The 24209-nt window shown below is 43.4% G+C and overlaps 1 long non-coding RNA gene across 3 annotated transcripts in view; it reads right to left on the bottom strand.

The window, feature by feature from the left end:
• Window positions 1-23939, bottom strand: part of LOC127025194 (uncharacterized) — a 142287-nt gene extending 118348 nt beyond the window's left edge. For all 3 annotated transcript variants that reach the window (XR_007767632.1, XR_007767631.1, XR_007767630.1), the window contains exon 1: window positions 23793-23939. This is a non-coding gene — a long non-coding RNA (uncharacterized LOC127025194). The remainder of the gene's footprint in view (window positions 1-23792) is intronic.
• Window positions 23940-24209: the final 270 nt, after the last annotated feature.

Below are 24209 nucleotides of genomic sequence, written 5' to 3'. Positions count from 1 at the left end.
GTAGCCTGTTATTTATCAGCTCATTAAATAATCAATAGTTACCTTGTGAGAAGGCTTCCTGTTTCCTCTATATATCTCATTCTGCATGATCTTTGCTACCCTAAAGCAAAGGAGGACACTTCTTTTGGTCTAATTTGGCACATATGCCAGTATGCCCCCACCAGGCCCCGATGTTTTAACTCAGGGCATACCAGATGGAAGAATGCTGACTGCTATGCTGAGAAGTTAATAAACATTTCCCTCCAGACACCTGGGTTAGTTTTGCTTTTCTCTACAAATTGAGAACATTTCTTCCACCCTGTCCACCACCTCCCCTGGTCAACCTGCTGACTCACTTGGATCCTCTCAGGTCAGGTTTAAGCACAGCTCCTTAGTGCAGCTAGACTCCCTTCTCCACCTCCTGCACACCTCAGTGCCACCAGTGGCCAGGACAGCGTCTCCTGCGCAAGTGCTTTACACGGCGCCTGGACCACCCCGTCTTGATAGTCCATGTGTTGCAGTACTAGCAGAAACACCTGCCAACCTTTCATTTTACTGTCAATAACTGCTTACTTCAGGCAAAGGAAATAATCCCTGGCAGCCATCCAGGAGGTTTAAAATAAGGACTTTCAGTGTTAAAACTACGTAGCTGAAACTAAAGAAACGACTCCGTTAGTACCAGCAGCTAACTAATACAATTCTTATAAAGGTGAAGTGAATAGAGCTTCTCCCGCTCTCTAAAGGCTGCAAAGACAATCTACCTTAATGAAGAGGCACTGGAAAGCAATTCAAAGCCCACGCAGCCCTGAAGTGGCAGAGCTCTGCAAGTGAGTTTCAGCCTGGGTGTGCTGCCATCTGAGCTCAGAACTATTCCTCCTCTCAGCAGCCCCTTGTCTCCCATTTTCTGACCCTTGCTGCTTCCTCTGGCTCTCTTCTGCTCCACAGAATGTTGCATGTTGCTAAAATATTGGGGGCTGTGAATCCTGTGCCTTTACAGCTATTTCATGGAAGGGCTTACCCTCTTCCCCAGTCATAGCCGTAGGGAAGGTCATTTCTGCCTTAGCTGTGATACATGTCTGAGAGAAGGTTAATAAATATTTATAGGCCTAAATGCTCAGAGGTGCAAACAATCAAGTCTTTTGCAAATGTCACAGCATGTGGTAGAGTCTATGCAGATCCCTGAACACTACCCAAGAGTGTGGGCAGATCCTGCTTTTGCTAACACAAAGAAAGAACATTAACTGCACTGACTTCCATAGGCTCCAGGAAAGTATCTCGCATAGACCAAGCTCCCACTCTAAACATCAAAGCAATAGTCTCTCACAGGCCTTTTGGCCAACTCAGCTACCACTTAATTATAACAGAGCAACTCCAAAAGAATACGAACAATTTCAGGACCCCACTGTGCACTGTGTGCGCATAACAGGCAAGTCTCTGTCCCAACTAGCTTGTGTACTAAATAGACAAAAAGGGTGGCATTGCTCCATTTCGCTAACAAGGCAAGTGACTTGCTCAAAGTCATACAGAGCCTTGTACCCGTTTTGTGCCGCAATCAGTATTTCACATACATACTCACATTTAAACAGATTTGATAACACGCCAACTATCACACCTATTGCTGAAGTTCTGGCTACTGAAATATTGTTCTGTATCTCCTGTTATGCATTACATTGTGCAATCCATGCATGTTCAAAAGCACTTTCTACATCTGCAGAAAGAGTACGGTGGAGTCAGGAGGTATTGCTCCTTCCATCTATCACAGAATTGAAACAGTACATCCCCAAAATTGCACAAAAATGCAGGGTGTGGCATCTACTTTATTTGAACTTGTCATTTGGAGAATAGAGGTCTCAATTCTAATATGGAAAATCATAGACACTGCAAAGGACAACAGTGAATGTACAAACATAAGAAAAGACGACACAGAAATTGCAGTTATTCAGTGAACAAGCAAAAAAGAAAAATCTGTGACCTGGCAAGTGACCTCTTTCATGCTATTGTGTTCTCCGAGTGCTTCAAGTGTTTGTGCTACAGCTTAAATAGATACTAGATTCAGAGAACACTTTGCACTGAAAAAATACAGTAATTTCTTGTTTTGTGCATTAATGGAAAGGGGAAAAATCAATCTGATCAGCTTTGGGAAGGAATTTTCAGTGCAACATACGATAATGTGCTGTCACTGTGTGAAGATGAGCCATAAATAACATGGGAAAAGTAAGCAAAATCCTTTCCCTGCTTGTTTGCATCTAAGGCCATGTGCAGAACCATTGTTGACATTAAGAGATTCATTGTTTCCAATCTGTATGTCCTGGGGCTTTTGAAATGGAGGACTTCTAAATTACTGCCAATTAATTGCACTATTTGTATTCCTGGTAGATCTAAAGTGAGATTTAGTTACTGAGTTTTTAAATGAAGAGAACAAGTGTTGCAGCCTCTTTTGGTTCTCCCCCACCCCCCAACTTATGCATGCCATTTATTTTAATTATTTAAACACATTTGAAGTGCACGCTAAACAACATACTTCTCAATAAACGACATAAGTGCTCAGAAACTGCTTACAGTGTTGGCCTCCCCTGCCAAATGGCACTGTCCTGACTGCAATCCAAGAAGCCCTACTAGTAAAATATAATTTGAGCAGGTATATTAAGTTTTTTCCATGAATTTCCAGAAGCAGTCCCCAGTGCCAGAAGGGGCTAAAAGGGGTGGGAGGGAGGGAGAAGATGAGAGTGCCATCCACATGAAATGGAGTTGCCTCAGTTCCCTCCACCAAGTGTTAGTTGATAAAATGCTCACGATTACAAATGACTACATGACATTTGAGAGGTACACTCGGATCCAAGCGTGTGCCACAGAGCCTGCAACAATCCCTGTCAGCATCGTGTGGCACAGTCACACCAGGCCTGCTTGGAAGGCAGCACCATGGGATCTGGCCAGAAGCGTGCAGATGCAGACCTGTTCTACAACCACAAGTATGGAGGATTCCCACACTGTACTGGGCTCTACTGATTTGGGTGCAACTCCACAAAAATGCTAAGCAACATCCATAGGAACCAATAACTGAAGTGGTACCCAGGAAAGATTGGGCATCCTAGAACCAGATCATCAGCCAGATTTGCCATCCTGCCTCTTGACCATTGCTAACACTTAGAGGCCAGCCTCCTTCATGTAATTCCCATGTTCCCAGAGCGTAGGCCCCGTGCTAAAGACTAGCATCCCCTGCAGCATTCTGACCCAGTGGCAGTGGACACAGAATGTGCCCCATATTTTGGATGTTTAAGAGAGACAAAAGTGGTGACAGATACAGGGATGAATCTGACATTTGGACTATGGTCCAGAGCTCAATGAAGCCCAACAAAGAGTTCCTATTGCACTGAGTATGAGTTGGGTAGAGCCCAGACAACAGAATCCCAAAACCCATAATCCTCCATAAAAACCAGACAGAAACATTCAGAATTCAGTTGTGGTCATCTCCCTCCCCAAAGTCAATTCCAGAATTTGCCATAGAAGTTCCCTCTGAGAACACACAAGTACTACGCTCCCTACCTTTGGCACAGTATTTGGAGCACTGGAAGACCAGGAGTCCTTGCTGTTGTACTACGGTGGTGTTGCTGGTTTTGTGAGGCTTCTTTTGTTGTTCTTTCTAAGCTCACTTTTGGAAAAAAGCCAGCACTATTTGCTTCTTGGGCAGAGAATATGGAATTACTGTAAATTATATTGAAAAATTAGATTCATTCACCGCTGTGATAATTGATCTCCCAATCTGTCTCGGAGAGTTAGCAGCTGGTAAGAAAATAAAATGCAATTTAAATTTTTATTTATTTAAAAACCCCCACTTTAATCCAAGCATGGCAACAAATAAGGGGAAGAGGAGAGAGCAAGTTTCGTATTTGCCAGTCCTAATATTAAATACTGATAAGAAAACAAAGCAAGAGATGATTGTACAGGTATTTGACAAATTCACAGTACATTGGCATTAAACACCACATGCACTGCAGGTGGGTTTTATACCCTTGCAAATAATTATGTGCAATTGTACCTCAGCCCTACAAAAAAGGATTACGGACAAGGACTTGTGTAGAGTAGAAGCTCTCTATTGGGCTGTCACCCTGTTAGAAGAGCTGGTATTGATGTTGCCAAACCAATATTCCACAAGTGACTCCAGGAATTCAACTCCTCTATAAAAGCCTCTATAACCGGGCCCATCAAATTCACTGGCAAGTTTTGACTGTGTTCAGTTCAGGCCCCAAAAGAGAAAAGAATCAGACCCAAAATGTGGCATTCATAGAGGCTGTTCTCATTAAGCCTCTATGTCAGTCCGTGCTTAGATCACATCACACATTACAGATGGAGACAGGATTTGATTTTTACATTGAGATTAGTTTCAAGGAAATGCATTTTTATCTGCTGGGAGTAGAAGGAAAGAACTCCATAATTCACAATAACCCAATAACTTACAAAGTGATCAGCCAAACTGTTTTCAGGTGGTTGAAAAATCTCATGCTGTCATCAGTAATAAACTAAGAAAGATAATCCTCTTCCTTGGCTAAAGTGGACCATCAGGAGTCAAAGGAATGGATGTGTCATTAGAAATCCAAGATAATGGTGTAAGGCTGATGGGAAGATCCTGGCTGGAGCCAGCTCAGTCTGGCAGCCCCATTTGAAAGCAACAGATAAACACAATAAGCTGTTAATAGTTGTCAACCCTTGAACATGCAATATGGAGAATCTTTTACATTATTTCCCTCCATCCCTCATGGGGATAAGTAGCAATGAGGTTTGGAAGAATCTGGCACTTAAAGGAAGGTTTTGGAAAGACACAGTTCTCCACTCGGCACATCAGGGGAGAAAACAGAAGGCCTGATCCTGGCATTCAGTTCAATAAGTTACACTGAAATGATTTTACCAATAATTCATGACTATCGGAGGAGTATAATTCACCTCTGTTGTACTAGAGGCTTTGATACATCATGAGACAAATTACTAGCTGGAGTAGTCGTCTTTTCTAATTACAACTGTAAATAGTATCATAGAAATAAAAAAAGAACACAGAGAACCCCAACTTATCAGCAGTGTCATTAAAATTAAACCTTTCTGACAGCACAGTTAGGGTTAATCAGTCTCAGAATTCAAAATAATTTTCTTTCACACTTATTTCAGTGCTAGAGGCATTTGCACAGAGTATCAGTGGGGCATAGCAACAAGAGGTGTTCACGTAGCTTATAATATATCCACAAGCACCCAGGCAGGCCAAGTGTATTTTTCTGTCCTCTACTAATCTTCATCTCCAGAAGCTAAAATGCCATCTTACTTGCATGATCATCCCTTTCTGGCTACAGTATTGTTACTGTAGTTCAGTAGGTTAAGATCATTTTTATTATTATTCCCCCTATTTCCGATTTGCATGCTAACAGTATCTAGGAGTTCAAATCTCAATTAGGAACCCACACAGCCAAGAGATACACAATTCATTCCGAGGTTGTAAATGTGTTAATGTACTTAGACTCACAATGAAGGGCAACTCACATGGCAATATATTTTCTTATTATTAATTTTGTGTCATTGAAAGGCTTCATAGCAGTTGGTTAAGTTAACGCACATTACTTGATAGGCTGACTGCTTTTTATTGTTGTTATGGATTTTATATTTCAATCATGCTAAGTTGCCCAGGGCCTTATGGTAAGGCCTTTTTCTTTTATAAACTCAAACAAAGTTAAATAAATGTTGGTCCATCAACTCCTCTCCAACAGGCTTTTCTTCATCATCACTTTGGATGGAATGAGCCCTGCAAAACTGCTACAAAAACATTGAATTCATCAAGCCAGTCCTGAGCAAGAGCAGCAGTGAGTGGGCTAAACAGGGGAATTAATTACTGTCTGAACAAACTCACATCACTTGAAATCACGTCATCACAATCTCACACCCTAGGTTCTTATCCTAAAGTTCCCAGTTCTGCTCTGCACCTTCTCTACAACTTTGGAAAAATCCTGTTGTGCCCCCAGCCCTCAGTTTTCCCTTGGTCTGCAAGGCTTCTTAGAATGTAAGGCTGTGACTGCCAGGGCACACGGGGCCGTGAAAACAGGACCCTCACATCCAAGGACAGCAATAAGCTCTTAACAACAGAAACTACAAATACTAAAAGTAAAGGGGAGTTTTGCTTGGGTAAGGACAGAGCAAACTGATCATCTTGTTCTGCTTATTTATGAGGTTTTATTAATGGTGTCAACAGGTTATTCTGACATGATTTCAGTGCTCATGCTTTCTCTCCCAGTACAGTGACACCCGCCACCTAAGCAGCACCTGATATGCATGAGGTTTTCTTTTCTCCCTTACTGGACTTGAGGTGGCTGCGACAACAACCTGAAGGTAATTACCCAGCAAGGTCACTGCACCATGGAGTTCAAGAGAAAAGAAGTCATTTCTCACTCCACTATTGCTATAAGGCCACAAGGTTAAACAATTGATGAAAAACCTGCGTGAGCTATTTTCCCCTTTTCCCTTGCAGACCCTCATGCATTTGTGAATTCTGCATCCTCCACAAGCTGGACAGCATTTGGATAATGTTTATTACATCTTGGGGAGGTAATAAATTGGCAGCATAATAGAAGATGCATCAGCATGACCGCAGCTCACTGTCATATGACAGCTATGAAGGGAGAAATGGAGTAAGAAAGCTTCTGAAAATTTATGTGTAACAGCCACTAAGCAAAGAAACCAGGCTTCAGGTGAAATCATATTGCAGTTTATCTCTAACTAGCATTACAGCACAAGGAGGCTCCAATACTGGAAAGCATTAGGTACCACCTTAACTGTACACAACTACTGCTTCCAAAGGCATCGGACCGAGTCGCATCCCTGGGACAAGGGGCTCCAGTTCATTTGCAGACGGAAGAGCTGTGGCCCCTCCGACCATCTCTGAAGCACTTTAAAAATGCTCATGAACAGCACACCTCAAGGCTAAGCAAACAGGAGGTACGGCTGGCCTGGAGCAGCACAGACACTTCGTAACAACAGCTCCTCCAAGGTTTCTGGTTGGATTTTGGCACTCTACATGCTGTGAGCAAAGAAAACGATCCAAACAACCTGAGCTGGGTGCTCACCCAGCACCTTCTGATCATTAGCTCTACAAGGACTCCACATTATTAAACAGAATTCAGAGAAGGTTTCTTAATCATTACTTATTACTATGGTAACACCAGGCAGTCAAACAGGATTATGCAAGGTCCTACACATGGGTGAGGGAGAGACATCTCCTGTCACTGAGTGCCTCAGAGCTGAACAGGTAAGTCAGTAAGCCAGGGAAGGGGAACAGAGAGAAAAATCTAGCCCAGGGTTTTCCCCGCTAATTAGCAACTCAACAATTAATATTGCAGAAGAACCTAGAAGCCCACATCTTTCAGTGAACCCCTAGGCTTGGTGCTGTACAAAACACAGCAGAGGAAGGCAGCTTTGATAAAGAATTTTCATTGCAAATAAACCACATAGCAAGGAAGTTGAAAGTCATCTATTTAAGGTACGGGTAAGTAGCACAAGCTACCGTAACCGAAGCAAGATTTGCGAGCATGCGGAACATGAGTGGTCCCACAGTAACCACTCACACTTACACTTAAGATCTCATCTTGCAATAAATGGAAAGTTTCTCATTCCTGAAATGAAAGAGAAGGAAGTTACCCCAAACCACACATCACACCAACTGACACCACTAATTTCCCCACATGGACATACCCTTAAAGCCTAACCTTGGGTAGGGTACTCTCCCTGGGGTGCACATTTGTGTCAGCACAGAAGTCAATCTACTGCTGTTATTTCTGGGCCTTGTTTTACACCACAGCCTCCAAGCAGCACTTGTTGCATTATAGGGGTAAGGGGGCAGGGGGAATAAGAATTCTTTTATATCATTACAAGCAAATGATTAGATAATTACTCAGCAGGTACAGCAGAACATATAGGAAACGGCTGTTATCATCACTCCTTGAAGCATCTTGTCTATATTATTAAGAAATGATGTATTTGTGCCAGGCTAATTCATATGGATTGTAATTTCAGGACATAAATTACCCCATCATGTGTATTCAGTACAGAGAAACAGCAGCAGAGGTGCTAAATGTTTAAACAGATTTTGTTAACAAGCTTTTTCTCTCCAGCCTCCTTCCCCCCTTTTTTCATCTGCTGGTAGCAGGACGGGGAGGAGAAGGGAAGACGGCATTGTCAGAAGCACACCACAGCAGCAGGGGAGACAGCGGGTTGTGAAGGGAGACAGCCTGGGCACAGACAATTTTCAAAGTAAGGGGGAAGCGCAGGGCTTTGAGGTGGAACACCCAGTTGAGAACTGCTCATTTTCAAAACACCTCGGAGCAAGGACTCCGAGACCAGAGCCCCTTATCAAATTTGGCCACGGTCATTCACAGGTTTCAAAGCAATTGGGAATGCAGCAGAGCTGCTCCTACAAACAAACTCTGCCTTTGGGCAAACCTCCTCTGTTACACAGTCATAAGGAGCCCATAAACCTCATTAATTTCCACAAGTCATACTGACCCACAAACCAGGGCCAAAGGGTTCCGAGCAACCTGTGATCCCATCCCACCACAAAGGAAGGCTCTGACAAAGGAAGAGTGTTAGATATAGGCACCCCTTTATTACCACTGTTATTTATGAGGCTACTTTTTTTTTCTGGTTTGCATACGACGGAGTTGCCAAGTGCAGATATACATATATATTTACTACAGAAAGCTATGTCCTAAAACATTCCAGGTTACTTCTTGGAACTTATTCATAGGTTCTGTCATAGGGAGACTACTTTAATGGTACAAGACATATGTATATAAAAAGCTGTATACATTCTGCTTTCCTGGTGGTAGAGATATTATGGTCCATCAAGTAAGTAAATTAATTTAGTGTATGTGGAGGAAGAGGACAGAAGTGAAGGAGAATTCCCCTTGTGAAACTCAGTATTCCAAGCACCAAGCTCCTCTTTTCTTATCTACTACTCTTGTACAGCTTCCCACAGTTTTCTAGAGTGGCCAAAACATCTACACAAAGCGTTTAGAAGGCTCTGAGAAGGATGGGATAGCACCTCTTCTCCCTCAAGTTTGGACGGTCAAATAGTTTTTCTTCCTTGCATACCTGGTACCCACCCCAACAATTAAATGCAGGGACTTCTCCACCCCAAAAAGACAACAAATGTTGCATTCCTCCCTGCTACTTCACCATCAGAAAACATGCTTTCTTCTCATGCTCTAAATACACAGGGATTATCTCCATCTGCCTTGCATCTTTATTTTGGAGATGGTTCACTTCCTTCAACTATTTCTCACTATCATCTTCAAAGCATATTTGGATGCCAAGAACAGTTATCAAACAGCTCTGTCAGAAGTGGTGCTTGAACAGTCCCAAGCCAGAAAGAACATCTGTGGATTGCAATCTAAATCAGAGATGACACAAAGAGAGTGGGTCTGCATTTTCCCTTGCCTTGGACATCATCTCCTAGGACCCTCTCAGATTACCCATGTGGGCATGCCAGAGTGTTCCTGTGGTCAGTATCACCCATTCCTAAATCTGAGGCATGGCATCAGCATAAGTAAAAGAATCCTCTGGAATAATATCAAAAGTCCTTTGCCATTAGGTACGGTAATACCTGGCTTTGTTCAGAGCAGCAGAATGGCATGAAGAGAGGGTATTGCTGCATTTCAGGTATCCCATTCACCATTGCAAGGGTCATTACCAGAGAATTCAGAGGACAGCTCTGTTGGTAGCTCCTTTAAGCAGCCTTCTCAGCCTTCACTGATGATATCTTTGGAACAAGATATAATTTCCAAGAAGCACAGAGAGGGCAAACAGCAGCAACTTTTAAACAAACCCCGAGTTGTGACTATGTTGCCTTTGGCATTTCTTAGACCTATTCTCACTCTGTTCAAACACCAGTACTTTGAGCAGGGAGCATAAAAGGGGATGACAATCCGTGGCTTTCCATAACAAAAACACTGTTTACTTGAGCAGTGGGGGAGGGACTCTCTTTAGGAAACCAGATAATCCAGAAACTAGTGCTAATAAGTTATTGACTTTCCTACAGTTCTTCCAGTACTGGCTGATGGCTTCCGGTAATCACTTTGCTTCCATATTCACAGAGTCCAGCTGCGTCTCTTCGAAGAGCTCATTTATGGCAGCTTGCGATAATGTGATATTTTAGCAATGTCAGCTTTTGCGCAAGATATAAAAATCCTCCAATTTATTGCCCCTTGCTCCCAGTGCACACAAAAAAGGGAAAGAAACCCATAAAAGTGTGTCTCATTCACATTTAGGTGAACACGACTCCTCTTTCCTGTCCTCCCCGCATTTGTATCAAGTTCCCTGCCAAGCACGGAGGAACCACGTGCCCTTTCTGCTCTGTTAGAAACGTTTAGCTTTCGTAATGCTCTGCCAGGAGCATAGATGAAGTACAGATGCAGCAGGCAGGACGCTAGCCTAAGAGCCATGTTATTTCTGCTCCTGTCTCTGACACCAACCTGCTCTTTGTCCTGGTCAAGTCACATAACTGTATTTATGATTCTGAGCACAACTAGTCAGATCTACATGGCACTACATGACACAACTGCAGCTGGAGTTGACATACCACAGAGGCTTTAAATTAGCTAGCTTGAGCACAGCTAGCAGGTTAGTGTTTGGAAGTGTTGGCTCTAAGATTTAGATGGGTGATATTCAGGGCAATTATCCAAGCTGCACTCCACATTAGCAGAGCAACTGTGAGCAGATAAGATTCAAGCAGCAGTCACCTCTAATAGCACGGCAGACTAAAAGTTCTTGGGGACCTGAAGTCTCTCTTATGCTGTGTTTCCAAAAGCACCTGGCATAATGACATGTTGATCCAAGGAGGGCTTCCAGGCAAATATCCGATACTAATTAAAAAGATGAGCAAGCCAGACCTTCAGCTCTATAAATCAACATCCCCTGCTACTACCATACAGTCAATTTACACCAGCTGAGTATCTATTCCTTACTATGGCTAGTGACACTTCTAACACCAGACAGACCTGCTCACAGGTAACCCAAAAAAACATGCACTCACTGTACCAGTTAAAACAAGTTTTGTTAGCACAGCTAGCGGAGAACAGACTGAGCGCTCTTCGGGCTAGTGGCACTTGGAAAGCACCCATGTAAATTGGGGAAGTCAGGAAAGGTTTTAAAAGCACCAAAGAGGTTCAGAGAGCATGTGTCCCTGCTAACTTAGGCACCTTCATCTCCACCCAGTAAGTCTAGTGTCTTTCTGCCTTTGGTGCAGCTGATTTAGGAAAACAGAAAGACTTGTACATCAGTGCTTTTGATAAATCCTGCCTAAATAAGCAAAGACTGGGCCCTTTTGCCCTTAAAAGCTCAACATTTTCTAGAGGAGTGAAGAAAGTTTCTTGATATAATGGCAGTAGGGAAAAGGGAGGCAGCAAAGAATTTCTGGAGTTGGGAGGGGAAGGAGAAGAATATTTTTTTTCCCCTTAACTGAGGCAGCTTTGAGTGCTAAACTAAAACACTGCAGGGACTCTGGGGGGATCAGATCCTGTCAAAGGTTCATATTTCACAGCTGATCTTTCAAAGGTTAGGGCAGCGCATTTGCTAGGAGATAGAATGATAACTTTGTCCTTCAGACTAAAATAACAGAGCTGAACATATTTTCATTCAAACAAGAGCAGAATTTATAGGATAAAGGGTAAGCGGACGTGGATGTCTGTATTGGAGGAGAAGCAGAATACAAAGTCCACAGGACATCACTACAAGGATCACAGAAGACATTCTGTGCCCCAGAGTATGTACTCAGGAGCTGGGCATTGTTTAACCGACTGGGCTGAAGGGATGCAAAAAGCTACAGCAGGGAAAGCTGTATCTGGTTATGAGACATGGTAACTACACTGCAGTTCAGGGGAAGGGGGTTCAAAGTACAGTGTACGCAAGATAAGCTGGAGGAGGAAGAGCTGATCTACCAAAGACCTCAAATCACTCCATCCCAGTGAGAACAGCAGGGGAGAAATCAATAACCCGAGCAAGAAACTGTAATAACAACTGACATTTATACAGCATCAGATACCCAGGTGTCCCCAAACACTTGACAGATATTACAAGCTGAACTGATTTACAAGCAGGGGATCTGGCTCCTTGCAGAACATCGATTCCCACACCAAAGCAAAGGAAGTCCTGTGGATTTTGTGGCAACCTTCGCCCATCACTCCATTTCAGGGGCTAATGTCCAGATGCTCTGACCTTCCACATCTCTCACAATTTAGCACAGAAATTCCCTCCAGCAGAGACAAGGCATCTCACATTCAGGGGAGGCAAATGCTTGTTTCGTATGGCTGGACAGAAAGCATCCAAATATTGTGAGAACAGACTCATAAGCATCTTCACAGTGCTCTGCTCACCTTGTAATCTCCTCAGCCCTTCACATCAGGAGTCTAAGTTACACATCACTCTGCTTTATATTAGACAGGAAACTATTTCAAGCAGCCCCTAGCCATGGATTTGCCTTTGGCACAGATGCTCAGCAGAGGCAACAATGACATTTTGAACAGGGTGTTTCCTTGTCTTTGCCTCAGCCTTGCATTTCTTTTACAAAGAGGAAAAATGAAAATGGGAGAGGACATAAGAATGAGATTCAAAGGCTCAGTCTACAGAAAAAAACACTGTCTTCTAGTTAAGAAGGAAAGCACAGGTCCAATGGCACTAACAACTCCAGGATCCCAGATGCCTGTCAGGCTTGAGGCACTCAGACTTATCACAGCCTCTGCAACTTCACCTGACACAGCCATGTCTGCCTGCACCAGGCAATGACTTGTCTACACTGGAGTCCAAACAGGTCCAGCAATAAGGAAGAAGTGCTAGAAACCCTTGTAATGTAGAAAGATCTGAAGAGCGAGACAGAATCAGGCTCAACATCAAGAGGAAAGGGCTGCTGCTAAGGGCACACAGCCTGCTTTACATCTCACCTCCTCAAGGGCCAGTTCACCCATTTCAGAGCAGAAGGTTATTACAGGAGCTCACAGAAGGCAGAGCCACTGTGCCAGGTCCTGTACTTTACACATAGAAAGAGACTCTCATACCCAATGTATGGAGTCCCAAGTCTCTAAGACATTGCACCACTCCCTTCTCTCCCCTTGCACTACAGGCACTGCTTTGGAGAGGGACTTCAGTTTAATATCTAACATAGAAACACTATATTTTCACCTTTGCTCCACATCTTTGAGCTGATGTAACTGTTTGGTTCTAATAACACTGTAAACATATGGGGATTTTTTTATTATTATTAATAAAAAATTCCTTGAATTTTTCATGTGTTTTTCATCTTGTGTTTTCCTCCTCAGGGCATCCTACCCATACCGCACAACAAGCATAGGAGAAAGCAAATGAAGCCAGTGCAATGAGCTAGCTGGGCTGTGAATACCAGCAGAATCGCCCTCCGCACTCAGAAGCGGCACAAGTGCCTCATGCAATACAGAGGCTGAGCAAAAACAGTGATGTCTGCAACTTCTCACTACTTTTCCTTTTCCTGAATGGATACTCTTTTTGATTCCCCAAGTTTATCTTCCTCTCTGACCCCTAAGACTGTTGTAGCTTAAGTTAGCACACCACTGATTTCAGCTGATGCCAGGTGTGGAATCGGTCCTTTCGACAGTCACCTGCCAACTTCTTTCTGCAGAGGCAACTGCTCCTTCTATAGATTGCTAATTTTCAAATTAAATATGCAAGAAAGGTGGGAAGTTCTGTGTGGGGAAACCAAAAGAAAAGCAAAACCAACAGACATCCAAACTTTTTAAAGGGCTTCCTGAATTCCCACTTCACATTTCTCCCTCAGAACATCAATGCTGATGATCATCTCTGCCGCTCTGGGATGTGTGACAATTCCTCTGCTATTTCAATAAGCCCTAAGAGAAGAGCGGAGGATGGATTCGCATGCAACCACTGCAAAGTTTTTCAGCTCACTACAGCTTGCACATCACAAAAAAGCAGCTCAATAGGAGGTTGTTGAGACTGATATGACAGAAAACACTCCTCCTTTCAGGCAACAGATATGCTTGCAGGCCTTGGGTAGTTTCAAATAAAGAGAAAAACTGTTCTAAAATCTTCAGTAATACTTCCTTCAGAATCAGTTTCAATCCACTAAAGTAATCAGTTTGGGTTTCCAACTGCAACTAGGAATTTGCAGTAAACCAAAACACTGGGAACAACCCTGAGGAAAAGGGAACAGGAAAATCCTATTGCGAAGAATATCATCTACCAGGGGGTTTGCATCTAGCCCCTACAAAGTCTGAAGGATATCAGAGTGAAACTTTCTCAGCTAAATCGGCTGCTGTTCTTCTGATTACTGCTGATGTTCTTGCTATACTGGAGCTCCTTGGGTATAAACAAACCTGGATTAAGTTTTCTAGTATCATAAACAAATAATTGTGGGAGGAAATTAAAATCTCATTAGTATTTGTTCAGCATTGTAAAAGTGACTTTGTCAGGCCTAACAAGCATAATTAGTTCCACTGAGAAGCTTTTCAGTTCTACATGGGAACACTAGAGCTTGGTTAAACACCTATTGAGACACTGTTTCCCAACTCAGGTTTTTCGGCTGCGCAGGCTGGGTGACTCGACAAGCTTTTTCCCCAATTCACCAGTCACACAGTAGCAGCCCCTAAACCCCAAAAGAGCACACAATGATTTTTGCCAGCTCCCAGTACCTAGAACAGGGTTGGGGTGAGGGCATGTACTCTCCTTATATGAAAAGCTCTGAACACAAGAGACACTATGAAGAAAAAGCAACACGGAACCTGATGAAGAGCCACATAAAGGAGCTTAGATGGCAAGCATTATGCAGACAGTCTTGTCCCAAGTGTTAACTTTACACAGTGTTAACTGCAGAAGTCGGGGCTGAGGTGGTGGCAACAACTGTATGCACTCTCCATCTGCTCCCGACAGCCTGAATTTTGGCTTTTTAAGTTTGCTCCTCAGTAATGTGGTCTCTCCAGTTGCTACACAAGACCAAGGGAGACCTGCTATCACTCACACTCCCCAAAGCCTTGGCAGTAACACCCGCCAGTGAGAGGATTTACTAAGAACACACCAGTCCCTAAATCCCACTTGTTAAAGTTTATTGTTATGGCAAATCTCTTGGGCAAAGGTAAGTTGTTGTAGCAACAGTTTGTCAAGCTTTTAACTTCACAAGTTTTATATTCTCCTACCCCCAGACTTGTCATCTCCCATAATGGAGCTGCTTAGTGAGATGTCAGAGGCAAGCGGCCTCCGCCAAGGTTATCTGCAGAGCTCCAATAACGCACCAACCTCCCCCTCCTGTTCTCTTCAAACACCTAGCCTGCTTCCCTCCAACATTATGCATTCATTGCAGACAGTTTTGCATCTTATTTTAAAAAGAACTGAAAACTTGTTACAAACAAACTCCCTGGTCTGTGGCACAGACTAAGTGTTGCATATCTATCCTTGGCAGAAAGCTCGGATGCAGCCTTCAACAGTTTTGATTGAGCTTTCTTTTTCTTATCCGTTACGAATTTAGTTTCAGAAGAAAACTATTCATGGCCACCTGCCTAAATCCAGGCATATTTTGACTGTACCACATTTATGATGATTATTCAGTTTCTGGTGCCCAAAGACAGCGCCATAGTAAGCAGTGGTCACACACTTAGAAGCAATTGGCACAAAGAGATTATGAACCAAATAATCTACACAAACATCCTAGGAACATAACGTATCCAGATGATGGGGAGTTCCTGTGAAGCCTAGTTAGTACCAGTTACTCATGCTAGAAGGGCCAAGCTATGCACCTTCCTGTCTTTATTCATCTTGCCATGCAAAAAAGACATCAGAAACATCCTACCTTTGGTGCACCTGCTTTGTCCCCATGCACTGAGCTTGGAGTATTACAGAGCCATTGCACCAAGCACTGATGAATCTGAAGCACTCAAACCTTTTCAAGGCTTCAATATAGAATCTAATAGCCCAGAGTAACACTTTAAGCCAAGGCTGCTGTGTGAACTGCAGGAACCACAGCAATTCTTAAAATTCTGAAGTGCTACTGACAACACTGCTGTTTTAACAGCACAAGTGACCTTGTCACAGTGCATACCCTCTCATCTCGTGTTGATGGAGCCAGCAGAAGACAAAGGAGATGCATCACCTGCCAAACATGTACTCCAACAATCCTCTCTCCAAAGTTTTTCTACTTATCACACAATAAGAAACTCATTCATACAAACCAAGGTCCTTTTCAGGCAGTAACATGAAAATGATGACCTATTCTGAATAGGCCCAAGCAAGATCTAAATTTAGATTCAAACTTGGGCTTCTCCAATAACTTCAGGCACTTTAGTGCCAGTTCTATCTCGCCCTCATTATTTTTACATCTGAGAGGCAGCTCCTCTGTAGTATTTCCCGACTTACACTCAGTGAAAGGTTCAGGTTTAAGGCATTAGTTTTATTGCTTCTAGAAACACATTACTACATTGCTGAGTTAAAAACATCCAGCATTAAACGCAAAATCCCAGTCAAAAGTGCACATACAAGGCACCTTGTAACCCACTGTCCTATACCTTATATCTCAGTTTCTTTACATTGATAAAATCCTGAACATAAGATAGCAGAGCATCTGTCAGAACTCAGAATTCCAGCATTTCAGTCCCTTTCCCCCCAGCCTTTCTTATGCAATGAATAGTTCAGCATCAATCCATAAAGGTAAAACAGATACCATTGCCTTATCCCTCAACATACCTGTTTCCTAGACCTTCTACAACTGTCTTCACTTAAAAAGAGCGGCAAATTTTTTAAGGAGTCTCTCTCCATCCTCTTTCCTAGGGGAATGACTCCATAGTTCTCAATCCCAGATAAGCTGCTTCATTACTTTCATGAGGAACAGGTGACCTTCACACTATCACCTGGTCCTGCTTCTCACAGCACCTTATTTCAGCACAAGCACCACGGGATAATTACAAACAGGGAATGACAGTAAAGGCAGACAAATAATCTAAACCCAAGGTCAAAGATACTTTTTTTTTTTTGCTATAGACCTTGTTGATAACAGAGTAATACTACCCTGCTTTGCTAGCAATTCACACAAGTACAGACTATGGGAGGTTTTAGGCCAAGAAAAAAGCTAATGCCAAGTTTCCTAATACTGCAAACTGTTTAAGAACTGTAATCATGCTAAACCTAGAAGTCCAGGAAGCATGAGATTCACTGCAACCTAACACAAGTATTTTTCTGAACACAGTATGCATTTTCAATCTGGCTTCTGATGTTCCAAATCCTTGCCCCGTCCAGCGCACGACAAAGCCCTGCTTACTCCCCTTGGCAGAGATGGTAAGGAGCCCAGTGAAGACTGAACTAGCATAAAACTATCCTATGGTCCTTCCTAAAGTTTTAGCCTTGCTATCATTTTTCTGTGGAATGGCACTATGAAAAAATCCCCATTCCACAGTTGTTAGCTATCTACTGTGTGTTCAACCAACTTTTAATCAGAATATCTTACAGCTTGCAGCCAAACACCTTAAAATAGTTGAAGCTTTTTATAGCTCTGCTGTTACCACTGTCAACCAAATTTGTAACCTCAAACAATTAAACCAGGTAATTTTGACAAGAACTATTTTCCGTGAAACTACATGGACTGTCATTCACTATATGCAACAAATGTGAAAGGTGCAAAGTCTCAGTCCTGTTTTAGAGAGAAGAAAGCTAGGCACAGACATTAAGCAATACAGAGTAATGTTTCCCAGGAAAGTGGCAGCAGATCTGGAAATTGAATCTTGGTTCTGTTCTGCCCAGCTTAGTGCTTTAGCAGCAATATCTCTGGCCTTCCAAAGCACTCATCTCTATCTGTATTTTAAAGCAAGCAATCATGTTTAAGACCATATCTATGGTGAAACACCAGTCTTTGTTTTCGTGTGTGTTGTAATAATGTAATGCACACATACATGATATAGTGAAATGGTAGCTCTGTTGTAAATTGGTCTACTGTAACTGTGAGCCAGACAATATTTACCCACTACTGCCAGACTTTATTCTACACCAGTCTGCAAGTCAAAATTCCCCAGCACAAAAGCAGACGCAGTGTTTAATACCAAACACAAAGAAAACCGAGATGGTTATGTGCAAAACACCTCCCACAAAGTTTGATGCTGCTGGAGTGGCAACGGGAGCAGCCCACTGTGCAAAGCCCAGGAAATTAGAAACAGAGCTGTCTAGTTACAAAAAACTTAATTAAACTCCCATCCATCTTAATACTAAGCTCCTTAAGGTAGGAAATTTCTTTAGCTATGGAGCTATGTAACATGTTCAGATAGTATAGATGTTTACTGCTGCTTAAAGCCGTCAAGAGACTAACAGAGAACTTGAGCAGGTCTCCCAGAGGTTTCTATTGGGTGGCTGAGGCCTGCGGAAGCTTACAGCACAGCTGGTAACACCATTTTAACCAGAGCTTCTACATGAAGAAGGTGCTAGTGCCTCTCACACAGCTTGCTATGGATGTGCCAAGTTTGCATCACATCTGTATGTACACACACCCCCAGAGCACAGTGCATTCCCAGCACACAGTAACAGGCTGTAGCATTGACATAAACCTCCCAGCTGCTGGCCCCAAGCTCTTAGGAAAAGCAAGACGTTCTTGTGAGCAGGAAAACCAGCGAGGCCTGGACCTCCATCTCAGAGGTGACTGTGAAGGCTGACTGCTGCTTTTGTCCATGGCAGGGGTGTCTGTGAGATCTCTCTCCCACTAAGGATCCCCCCCAAAAGGGTGAGCGCCATGTCAGGGGATGCAGATGCCTGCTCTCTTCTACCACTCCTGTTTCCAAGGTCCTGTTAGCAAGATGATTCTCTTTGGTACTTCCAATCTTCAGAGGAATTTCACCAGAAGTAGCTATACAAGCACACAGGCACCTTTTGTTTCAGAAGCATATTTACACCTCATTCAGTTGTAGCCTCAAACAGGCATGTGTTCCCTGCACAAGAGACCAGAACTAGAACCTTAACACAGGCTCTAACTTAATATCTTTCCTTCCTTTTCTCTCCATTTTTTAATCTTTTCTAGCTCCACGCTAGATTTCTTTCCTGCAAACACCCAATTTAGATTGCATCAGGAGGAGCTAACAAAAAGTGCTTCACTGTCTTGTCAGCAGATTACAGAAAGCCTTCTCATTCAAGTTTATCCAGTTGGAAACGTAAGTAATTGATGTGAACTTGAAAAATATATGATTTGGAAGAGGGGGGTGGGGGAAGCTTCTCGCTAGCACTGCTGTTACACCCAGCTTGTACCTCAGTCAATCACACAGGGCTGGTTAATCGGTAGCTCTATTATCACCTTCCTTTCCTGCATTTACTTCGGGCAGAAGAGCCACCAGGAGGGAAGCTGAAATGAGAACAAGGTGTAAATATGCACGTGCTGCAGTTTCTTGTTTGTCACTGGTATCTGAAAATGAAGCTGCAGTGAAGGGAAAACAAAATATTCAATTAGGACAGTGGATGGTGACTCTGCTTGCCTGGGCATGGCTGTTGTCTGGGGGGGGGAGGACTGGAACAAGGTACATGTTCCCCCTCCCTAGTTCACAGTCTCCTCTTTTGACAGCCAGAGCTTCATTTCAAAAGGCAGGAGCAGCAGGGAAGATAGATGTGCAAAGGGCACCTCTGTTTAGGAGTGGTAACTCCTAAGGAGGGCTGAGATGCACTAGTACACGCTGACCCTCAGAGCTTGAAGCATGGAAAATGCCTAAGCAAGGGTATCCAGCCCATAGCTGCATCATAAACTTATGTTACATTACAGTCAGGAGGTGGTAACAAGAAGTCTCAGCACAGACATTGGCAGCACAGGGGTCTTGACATTCCTTCCAGATCTCCCAGGTCAAAACCTGATTCTGAGCCATAGTAGTAAATCAGAGCCCATTTGCTCAAGACACACAAGTGCCTGAATATGTGGGTTAACATTCTGACATTTCCTTCATGCAGTCTTCCACCATCTTGTTAGAAACTGAATTACCCTGCGCAATTGCCATTTCTTGTACCAGAAAAACAACCTATCTGCAGCCCTGCTCAATTATGCAATGTTATGGAAGTGTAAAGCAAATAATTCAAAAACATAATTTGAAGCTATTATTATTTATATTGTGGCAGAGACCCCAGGTGAGCTCAGAGTCCAAACGTAGCAGGTGTTGCACATATTTTATTTCAATTAAATACTGTAATAGGGAGACCAGCCCAAGGCTAGAGGGAGCCAAATTAGGAAATTGCATGAAAAATGCAAATAAAATGTATCACATATTCATTCAAGTGAGGTTCACAGGAACTTGGCTGGCTGGTCCTCTGGACAGCTCTCTCTATTATTAAGGAATGAGGCAATCTGTCCTCACCAGAGAAAAACCCTCTCAAAGTGACATTTTCTGCTGACACCGTGGCCAGCCGTGACTTTCGCTGAAGGGAAGGAACAGATCTTGGAGCTCTACCACCACCATCTCAGATGAACCCTCGCAGGTTTGTCTAAGACTGTGTAGAAGAGCTGAGAACTGAATTCAGGCAGCTGCTGTTCAACTAGAAGAATGTACAACTTGTCTGCAACAGCAAGGTGACAGGTCACGTGAGGCTATCAGCAGAAAGACTTTGGCAAGGACATTTTCCAGGTAGATTTTTAATTTTGGAAATTAAAAAATGGACTACACTAGAAGCTCTCTGCTACCTGGCCAATGCAACTACTGGACATGACTTTCTAAAGACAGCTCACTTAAAAGTCCAAAAAAACCAGTCTCTCAAAACTTGGAAATAATTGCTTTTCCTCCTCAGCTCTGTACTATGGAGTCCTACATCAAATCAAATAAATAAAACACAGTTCAAACTCCACACCCACACTGCCAATAAAGCTGTGATACTTTGCCTTGGGATTGAGCCGTTCAGGATGGGAAGCAGTACCTACAAAAGATGACACTGATTTGGGGAGAAATATATTGGGAACAGTGGAAACATGACACTATAATATCCACCTCTCCTTTTCTTTTAAATTAAAAAAACCGTACAACTCTTTCCTTAGATTCTTCCCCCCCCGCAAAAGATGAGACAAGTTGAAGCCAATTTTATAGCATCCCAGTGAATATTTCAAAGATGAGTGTTGCCATAAGCTAATTGGTGCCCATTATCATGGAATTAAAAGGCAAATGGACTGAAGGCAATTGAGCCTCATCACTTTCATTATTATCTTTTCCCTAAAGACATCTCAGATTTTTAATTCCTTTGACCCTTAGGCTTTTAGACAGGTTGCCTGCTGTCCCTGACACATTTTTGTCACAGGAAGAGACCTCAAAGAAAGATCCAAAGAACTGCAGAGGGCAGAAGGGACAGCTGGAAAGGCAGCACCCGTGATGAATGGTTCCAGAGGTGATCAGCAATGCACCACTAAAGCACACTTGGAGTGTGCTTCCACCAGTCTGCACCCAGCCTCCATCCCCTGCCTTTCCCCACCTTTCTAACCCAGCACATGGGCCTCTTGAGCCCACAGCCTCAGTCCACCTGTACTTGCTACACACTTCACAGCCGCTTTCTGGCTGTTTCCTTGCTAAATCCCATGCTACAATTGCTGTTAGCTTCTAATCCAACACACTGGATGTGGAACGGACCAGCATCTCTGGTACCCAGAAAACATGACTGGCTGAACATTGCTTCTTAATTAGGACAGATACAATCATCTGATGCCAACTGTAAGAGCTTCACCTTGCAATAATCTCCAAAATATAACTGAAGGACTTCTGGCTTTTTTTAAGTTTAAAAACTGAAAAGACTGACACAAGCAGGAGATGAAAAATAAACTCTGCCCTTTCCTTTTGTCACAGCTATTCCACCTATGCAGAGTCACTGGGATTCTTCCTTCAGGTTTCCCCCCCTGCCCTCCTTAGTTTTTTTGCCTTTTTTTCTGTGGCTGACTTCTCATTCCAAGCAAAACCAACGCCACCCAGGATACCAGCACTGAACAGCTGTTTGCTTACTTAACAGCCCAAGCGTGGGTTGGCACCTCTTACAAACACTGTCAAAGAAAACAATTTGTTGCTCATCTGTAAGGTTCTCAAGGAAGCCTCCTTGACTGAAACATAACTTTTCCCCCTTTACCTTCCACAGAGAAAGAAAAAAAATGAACGAACTCCTGCAGACACCTTCCCATTTATTGTCACCTCCTCTAGCAGTCTGCAGGGTGCACTGGGGACTGCTGTGAATAATTATGTGAATCAGGAAGAATTTCCTACCTTTGCTACCCAGACTCAGGCACTGGCCACTGCACAAGAGACTAAATGGGACTGTTGGTCTGTTCTGGTATTGGCATCTCCTTTGGGAATGCTGTCAGTGCTAATAAGAGCCCATAATGAACACGCAGGTCTTTGGAGCAGGCTTGACTAGTGATCGCAAGGAATGCCAGTCATCTTGAGCTCAGATTTAACTCCCTCCCACACATGGCTTTTGTTAGCTTGCTGTTTACAGCTTAAAGTTATTGACATCATAAATGTGGAATCATGAGGCTGAAATTAAAAGAAAGGATTCCTGCTTTGCTTGTGGTCCCCCTCCTTTGTTGTATACCTCTCTCCCCCCCGCTTTGGTTGTGTACCTCATTCAGCTTGTGTGACACGCTTAAGTCTCAGAGGAATGAAAGCTATGGCAACAGGAGTTGTGCATCTAATCCCTGATGCAGAGTGCTAAAAACGTACCATGCAGCCTCACATTTTCTATTCACAAGACTGTTCATGTTTTCATTCATGTTAAACTCAGGAGAAAAGTTACAGAAATTCTGTATAAGGGGAAAAACTCAGGGCAGCAGCTCCCACATGGGGTCCGGGCACTTGGTTTATAATGCTGAAGCAGGTTCATGGGGGCAGGTAGAAATGGGGCTCATGCCTGGAAGTGCGATATCAGCCTGGAAGCATAACAAGAAATGGCATAGCCAGTAGAAGTGTCTAGGAATTGCTAGGGACTCGCTTATATTGCATTTTTGCTCTAGGTCACTATTACTCATGTAGAGAGGTTGATAATTCAGTATCACATACCAGGACAACACTCCCTAAACTTTGATTTGCTTCAGCTGCTCTCACATGCTAGCCACCATCTGAACCAGCACCCTCAGGTCACAATGCCACAAGCTGCTACAGCTGAGACCCCCTCACTCCACAGTTAAGATACAACCATTCCTCCGCAGGCCAGACCCAGAGAGCTTGCTGGGCACAGAGAGATGGCCACCAAACCCCAGCTCAGTGCCTCACCACTACCACCATCAGGAACAGGGCAGAAACTCCACAGAACATTTGCATTTTTTTGGAGAGTCCCTCTGCTCTCTTTCCACTCGGAAAGAGATAAGTGGTGTGGACCCATCTGTCCTGTCTTTGCTAACCAGGACAGCCCCACTTTCCCTAGGTGAGTACTCACTTTGTGAAGGCTGCACACCCCAGCCCAGCGAAAGCACACCAAAAGCAGCCAGCCGGTTGTGTGACACCAGGAACCTGCTCCTACCAGGGCCTGGACAGTCCTGCCCAGCAAAAAACTATAAATTAGACAGGCATTTAGAGATACCTCTACACTACATGGGGGAAGAAAAAGAGAGGGAAGAAAAACCAAACCTTGAGTGTACTCTCCATTCAGCTCTACACTGAGAATTAATACACAATTCACAGCTTCCCATCTGTGGGCTGAAAACCAGCTACTTCTGAATGAATATTTTTGCAACCTTAAGGACATACAACACTCTAGGATAGCTCCTACATATGGACCATGACTGGTATCAGCAGGCAGCACAATCATTATCTGAACCCCAAAAAGAAGCACATAAGACTTACCCCTGCTTTCCCCTGAAGGGGCTTCTTGAAGGAGCGAGGTTCAGCTCCTCTGGGAGGGGAGAGCCAGGACCCTGGTACCTACAGATGAGTGAGAACATGGAGCCATTGCTGAGCTGCAAGGCCACTGGCTCTAAAAGACACCCTGCCCCTTCCTCTCTGCTCTCCCTCCACAGCCACAAATAAAGGCTTTGGTGCAAACTAAGTAACAGCAGACTGGTGTGGGCTAGAATTAAATCTGGGTGGGACTGAAGTGCAACCCTTTTGTAATTAGACACAGATTTGAGTAGAGGGTAATTAAGGAGGAAATTATCCAGACAAATCAGATAATAAATAAATTTTAAAAAGCTTTTCTTTTGAAAGAAAGAAGTAAAGATTTGAGAGCCTGTAACAGAGCTAGCAAACAACAGAAGGAGGTCC

This window comes from Gymnogyps californianus, chromosome 22 (assembly GCF_018139145.2).
Source record: "Gymnogyps californianus isolate 813 chromosome 22, ASM1813914v2, whole genome shotgun sequence".
Taxonomy (NCBI): domain Eukaryota; kingdom Metazoa; phylum Chordata; class Aves; order Accipitriformes; family Cathartidae; genus Gymnogyps; species Gymnogyps californianus.
This window is presented reverse-complemented; position numbering and strand designations above follow the sequence as displayed.